Source organism: Ictidomys tridecemlineatus, chromosome 1 (assembly GCF_052094955.1).
Source record: "Ictidomys tridecemlineatus isolate mIctTri1 chromosome 1, mIctTri1.hap1, whole genome shotgun sequence".
Taxonomy (NCBI): domain Eukaryota; kingdom Metazoa; phylum Chordata; class Mammalia; order Rodentia; family Sciuridae; genus Ictidomys; species Ictidomys tridecemlineatus.
In genome coordinates, this window is record NC_135477.1 from 200,530,725 (window position 1) to 200,536,915 (window position 6,191).

Here is a 6,191-nt window from a genome sequence, read left to right on the forward strand (position 1 = left end):
ATATTTGATCCCCAATACCAAAAAGCAAAAAAGAACTATAAGGGGCCAACAAGGAGGAGATTAAAGCTGCAGACCTTAGGTCAGTTGAGGGTCACCCACAGAAAAATCCAAACAGCATGGGGCAATAGAAGCAGATACCTTAACAGACAGTGGGCAGAGCAGGAAAGTTCAGAGAACAACAGACAGATCAGAGTCAGGAGAGGTATGGAGGGGTTGTGTGGGCAACCAAAGAATTCTGATTCTCCTTCACAAGACAAAAAAGACAAAGGAAAGAAAGAGCAGGCTGCTAAATTTAGCAACAAGATATTGAGGACCTAAAGGGAGTGCTCAGCATAGTATTCTATGCAAATAATGTAAATTTCCAGATGCGCCCCCAAGTCCTACAGGAGTTGAAGCACAGATCACAATCTAGGGGGAGAAGGAATGTTCCCAGAACAGCCAGAACACCCACAGGTTTTCTAATAAGACAGCTCAGACCTTGAGGCTTAAGGATAGTTTCCATCCCTTTGCTTCTAAAAAGAGATCAATCTGATGCTAAAATTTTAAAATTATAATCCCTTTACTCCACTGAAGAAGTACATGATGGAGGTACCACCACCCTTGTGTTCACAAGGGAATGAAAGGTCAGCAGTTTGTGCTAGATTCAGCATCTGTCTCCACACTGGACTTTAAAGCCATTCATAGAAGGTCACCCACAGGCCAAGAGCAGAGGCTCATGTTTGAAGGTCAACCTCTAGGGGAGCAGAGGAAGGAGGACTGAGAATTAAGTGCCAGTCTCTGATAAACCCAACCTGATCTTTTATTAAATTGGGAGCCATCTTGCCACAAAGCCATGAAAAGCTAATTTTGGCTTTACTATAAATTACTGCAAATTCTGAACCTGCTTGGAATGCCTGCCCGTGCCTTGAACTCACCCATGCCTGGCTCTCTGACCAGAGAGCAGCCCTCTCTGAAACTTTAGTGACACTTCATAAATATTGGCCTTCCCTGGCCAGACAACGACCCTCTCTGAGACTCTAATGGTCCTCATAAATTCTGATGTTGGGGCCAGCAAAAAATGTAAACTACCATTAGTGTGATGCTTGTCGGAGTTCTGTTATCTGTAACCCCCCTTTTGTGTAACTTTCTGGGCTATAAAGCTGGGCTGTAGGAAAGGTGGGGCTGCTGTCTTGTTCCCACCGTTTTGGGAGGAAAAGGCAGTCCGGCCGGTCAAAATAATAAGCTTGCTTTAATTTGATTTTAATTGGAGTCAGTGGTCTTTTCTTGCATCCTGGTCTAACATCTCAACAATTTATGAGGCCCTTACCAACTTGGTAAGACACTGTTTCTAAATAAAAAATTAAAAATTGTCTGGGGATGTGGCTCAGTGGTTAGGTGCCCCTGGGTTCAATTCCTGGTGCCAATAAATAAATAAATAAGAATCAAAATTTTAAAATACCAGGGAAAAAAATGTGAGTTCATTCAGGTAAGTTTATGTGTTATATATGCATGGTAAACACAAATCCAGGGTGATATCCTCAAATTAACTATGAAAATATTAATACTAGAATCACATTAGATATTATTTTCTCGAGTACTTCCTAATGAGATCTTTCTACATCACTTGAATTTTAAAATAAACTCTTTGTTTTCACAATATAGTAAAATAAAATTATTTCATTTTCTAAATGATACAGAAGAACAAACATTAAGAAGCTCTACTTAGGTGCTAGGGGCATAGCTCAGTGGTAGGGTGCTTGCCTATAAGTGTGAGGCATATTTAATCCCCAATACCAAAAAGCAAAAAAGAACTATAAGGGGTCAAATAAAGGAGATTAAAGCTGCAGACCTTAGGTCAGTTGAGGGTCACCCACAGAAAAATCCAAACAGCAAGGGGCAATAGAAGCAGATACCTTAACAGATCCTGGGCAGAGCAGGACAGGTCAGAGAACCACAGACCAATTAGAATCAGGAGAGGTAGGGAGGGGTTGAGTGGGCAACCAAAGAATTCTAATTCTCCTTCACAAGACAAAAAAGACAAAGGAAAGAAAGAGTAGGCTGCTAAATTTAGCAACAAGACACCTAGGACCTGAAGAGAGTGCTCAGCATAGTATAAAAATTTCCAAAGATGCCACCCAGTCCAACAGGAGTTGAAGCACTGGTCACAATCTAGGGGGAGACGGGATTTTCCCAGAACAGCCAGAATACCCATAGGTTTTCTAATAAGACCACAGCTCAGACCCTGAAGCATTGAAGTGGTACTCCCTCTCTCCACAGGAAGGTCTTAACTGGGATTCTCCAGAAATCTTTCCCATGGCTGATTTTAAGACTGTCAGCAAAAGAGTCTCTGCAAAAGAGTTCAATGTATAAACTTCCTATATTCTTGTTGCCCTGTTTTATTTGGCCACTGGCAGAGAAGATAGCAGAACTCCAGGTGCTGGACACCCCTTACTAGTTTTTCACAAAAATATTCAGTATACTACTTTGAATAAATGTGCAAACAAGGCCTCTGGCCTTGAGTTGGGCTTCACAGAGATGTCTATATTTTTAAGATAAGTTACAATTGGGTTCCTTGGTAACAACTGGCAGGGAGAGGAAAAAGGGGAAAAGAAGCTCTCTCCTTTTCAGGTGTTGTCCTTGAAGAGTTGACTTGCCCAAAACAGTGAAAGAAAAAGCTGCTTTAATGTGAACTTCTGCAGACTGTGAACTTCTGAGACCCTCCCCTTACATGCTTGGTATAAAACTTTGAAACTTCCTGAACTCGGGATTCAGGGAATTGATTGATTACAGCAAAGGCTGTACCCTATGAACCTGGCTACAGCCAAATAAAACTGTTTCCTGCCATCTTCGGTGCCTTGCCTCATTCGTCCCTACAACTGATCAACCTCTGTTCGGTCCGGAGTACTGTCCAAAGTAGTTGAAGCTGAAATGAACCCGGGGAGTTATCAGAGTAATCTCTGCTCAGGGACAGCAAGTAGAGAAGAAACCGTGACTCCCTTTTTGTTTCGTTGGGAATTATTGGAATTTGGGCGGTATAGAAATTCTGTCCTGGCAATGTCTGTGGAAAAGTGTGTGAAACTTTGTTAATGAGACAGACAAAGAGAAAGGTTCCGACCCAACCCAAGGGCCAAAGCAAGTGCAGAATCCTGATCCAGGTTTTCCTGGTAACTATGGAGTGAAACTCACTCCACAAATATTGTGTACTCTGTGAATTAGAATGGCCCACCCAAGATGTGGGCTGGCCACCAGATGGATTTTTAGAAGACAGAGTCATTTCTGAGGTCCTTTTGATTGTTGATGGAACCCCTGAACCAATTTGCTTATATTGATTGCTTGCAAGAGATAGTTCAGAAACAGCCCCCTTGGTTGAGAACCTGTCTAAATGGACAGTCCAAGCTGATGTTCACCAGGAGCATCTCTAATACCCAGCGGAAAGCAGCTAAACAGAAAATATGACTAGGAAAGGAGAAGGCAAACAGTTTTTCCTGTGAGCCAGAAGACGACCCAATCCCTTATGTGCCACTCTACCCAAATTTGCCAAGACCACTGCGACAATAGACTCTCCTTTCAGCTCCCTTGTCCTCAGAGGCAACAAATGATGGCCCCCAATACTGGCTATTCCTTCCTCTGTGATGTCCTCAGAGCTAAAGGCTTCATAGGACCAAAGACTCTTTCACCTCCAAAGATGAAGGTAGAGGATCTGTCCTAAGACCATAGCCACAACTCAGATAAAAACTCTCCAGATGCCCCTGCAAGGGACTAAAGGACATACTCATGTTGACCAGAAGGGAAATGTCTGAGGGAGACAAGGCAGTTTTGTGTGCCAGCCTTTCACCACCACTGAGCTCATAAGTTGGAAAAATCATACTCCCTCCTACATGGAGCCATGACTGATCTGATGCAGCCCGTTATCCAGACCTAGGACAGGGCCTCAACAGAGAAGAAGGTCTAAAAATGAAGAGATGTCAAGAAGCCCTCATAGAAACTCTAAAAGAAAAGTAAAAAGAGAACAAAACACACTGTCTGGGCCCTGAGCCCAAGGCTAAGCCCAGCACATCTGCAGACAATCAGAGCTGAGATAAGCCTCCCGCTGCTCCAGCATCTCCCTGTTGCACCCTCCATAGCCCTGAACATTTCTCTGGCAGCAATAATCAAAAGAGATGTGCCCAACTGACTCAGAGCTAAATGTCCAGGCCACCTCCGCTGCCGCCCCTCCGTCTGCCCAGAGGTGTCCAGGGGAGGAGGGGCACATACAAGTGTAACAGCCACAATGCAAGTTGGTCAGTAAAGAAATGCACAGGTGCAAGCAACAGGTGATCAATGCAGCCTTAGTGGGACAGGCTCAGAGAGCCATTTGCCAAAAAATACCATCCTAGAGGGCTTTACTGAGAAGTGTGCCAGTGAGTTGATTAAGGTGGCCACCACAGTTTTCATCAATTGAGATCCAGAGACTCAAAGACAGGCAGACCAAAAAGATGAAGAGGAGGATGAATCTTCTTCAGTGGCCCTCACCACAAACCCAAGGTCACTCAAAGGGGGGGGTCTCACTAGAACAAAGCCAATGGTCCAAATGTTTATAAGAAAAAAAAGCGTGGCCAGAAAAATGGAAAGCCTCCAGTGGCCCCAGCAGGCAAGCACCCACTGCCATGCTCAAATGCTAAGCCTTGAACAGAGAAGGAGTGAATATTTTCCTCCAGCCTATGGCCCCAGCCCCTCCTTTTAGTTTCTTCCCACTTGCTTGGAAGTTGATGATTGACGAATATGGCAGGGGTCCCATAGACACACAACTGCATCTGATGCTCAGGACCCAGCACCTCAGGAGGGCTCAGCTGCTGCGAGCCTCCAAATGAACCATGAATATGTTCATGTTAACAGCCGATAGTGGGCCATAGGGTGCTCACTCCAAAAGGACATGCCACCCTGGCGGCAAGCCACACACTGGAAGCCACCAGCAGTAAGGGCCACAGAGCCCCATGCACCCAGGCATACTGAACAAAAACACAAGCGGGCCAGCTACTATGGACAATTAGAGCAGGCTTCCACCTGGCAGGAGGAGAAAGCCACACAGTCAAGGAGCAACACCTAGGTGGGCACAATGTGGCTGCCACACTGGGACCTGCACGGGACCACACCAATGCCCTTCATCCTTGGCAGACAGCCCATGACGAGATTGACATAAGTGGCTTTTACACAAATGATGTGCCAGATCATCAGTCTCTGTTAAGATTTACATTAGATTTAAGAGTTGGAGAATCCTAGCAGCCAAGATCCTGCACTGGGAAATAACAACAACAAAAAAAAAATTCTGCATCTTAAAGCACCAGAGGCTCTATATATGCCTCCCTTCCCTAAATGACAGTTCCTCCCAGGTGCTTGAGTACACCATCTTTGTGACAGCACTGGACTCTAACGTAAAAGTCCACATCTATCAAGAAAAAGTCAAATACCTTAGTCACCATCTGACTCAGCAACAGAACAGAACAACCACTGGGCCTCAAAAGAAACAAGAGATTTGCTCAATTCCAGTCCCTTCAACCTGCCATCAGACTAGAGAATTCTTGGGGGCTACTGAGTTCAGCCATATATGGATCCCTATCTTTCAGTTAAGACAAAACCCCTCTATGAAGCCACAAAGAGTGGAGAATGGGATCCTCTAATATGGGGGCCAACTAAGCAAAAGGCCTTTGAAGATATTAAACAAGCACTCACCGGTGCACCTGGATTAGGGCTCCCTGACCTCACAAATCCTATCTTTCTGTATGTCCATAATAGGTCTGGAGTGGCTATGGGAGTTTTGACTCAGATGCTGGGGACATGGAACCTTCCAGTGGCCTATTTGTCTAAACAGCTTGACTCTGTAGCAGAGGACTGGCCACCTGGATTACGAGCCCTTGTAGCCACAGCTCTTCTGGTATTGGAAGCTGATAAACTGGCCATGGGACAAAAGCTGGTTGTCAGAGTACCTCATTCAATTTGACATTGTTGGAATATAAAGGACACTATTGGTTGGCTAATGAAAAAATGGTCAAATATCAGGACATGATATGTGAAAATACACATATCCATGTCAAGGTCCTCAGAACTCTAAACCCAGAGAGTTGACAGAGAGGCCAGGTTACCTATCTGCAAGAAACGGGAAGAAAATCCAGCCCCATGTTTAAATGCTGCCCTTCTGTCTGGCTGACTAGCTAACAGAATAGGAGCCAACAGAC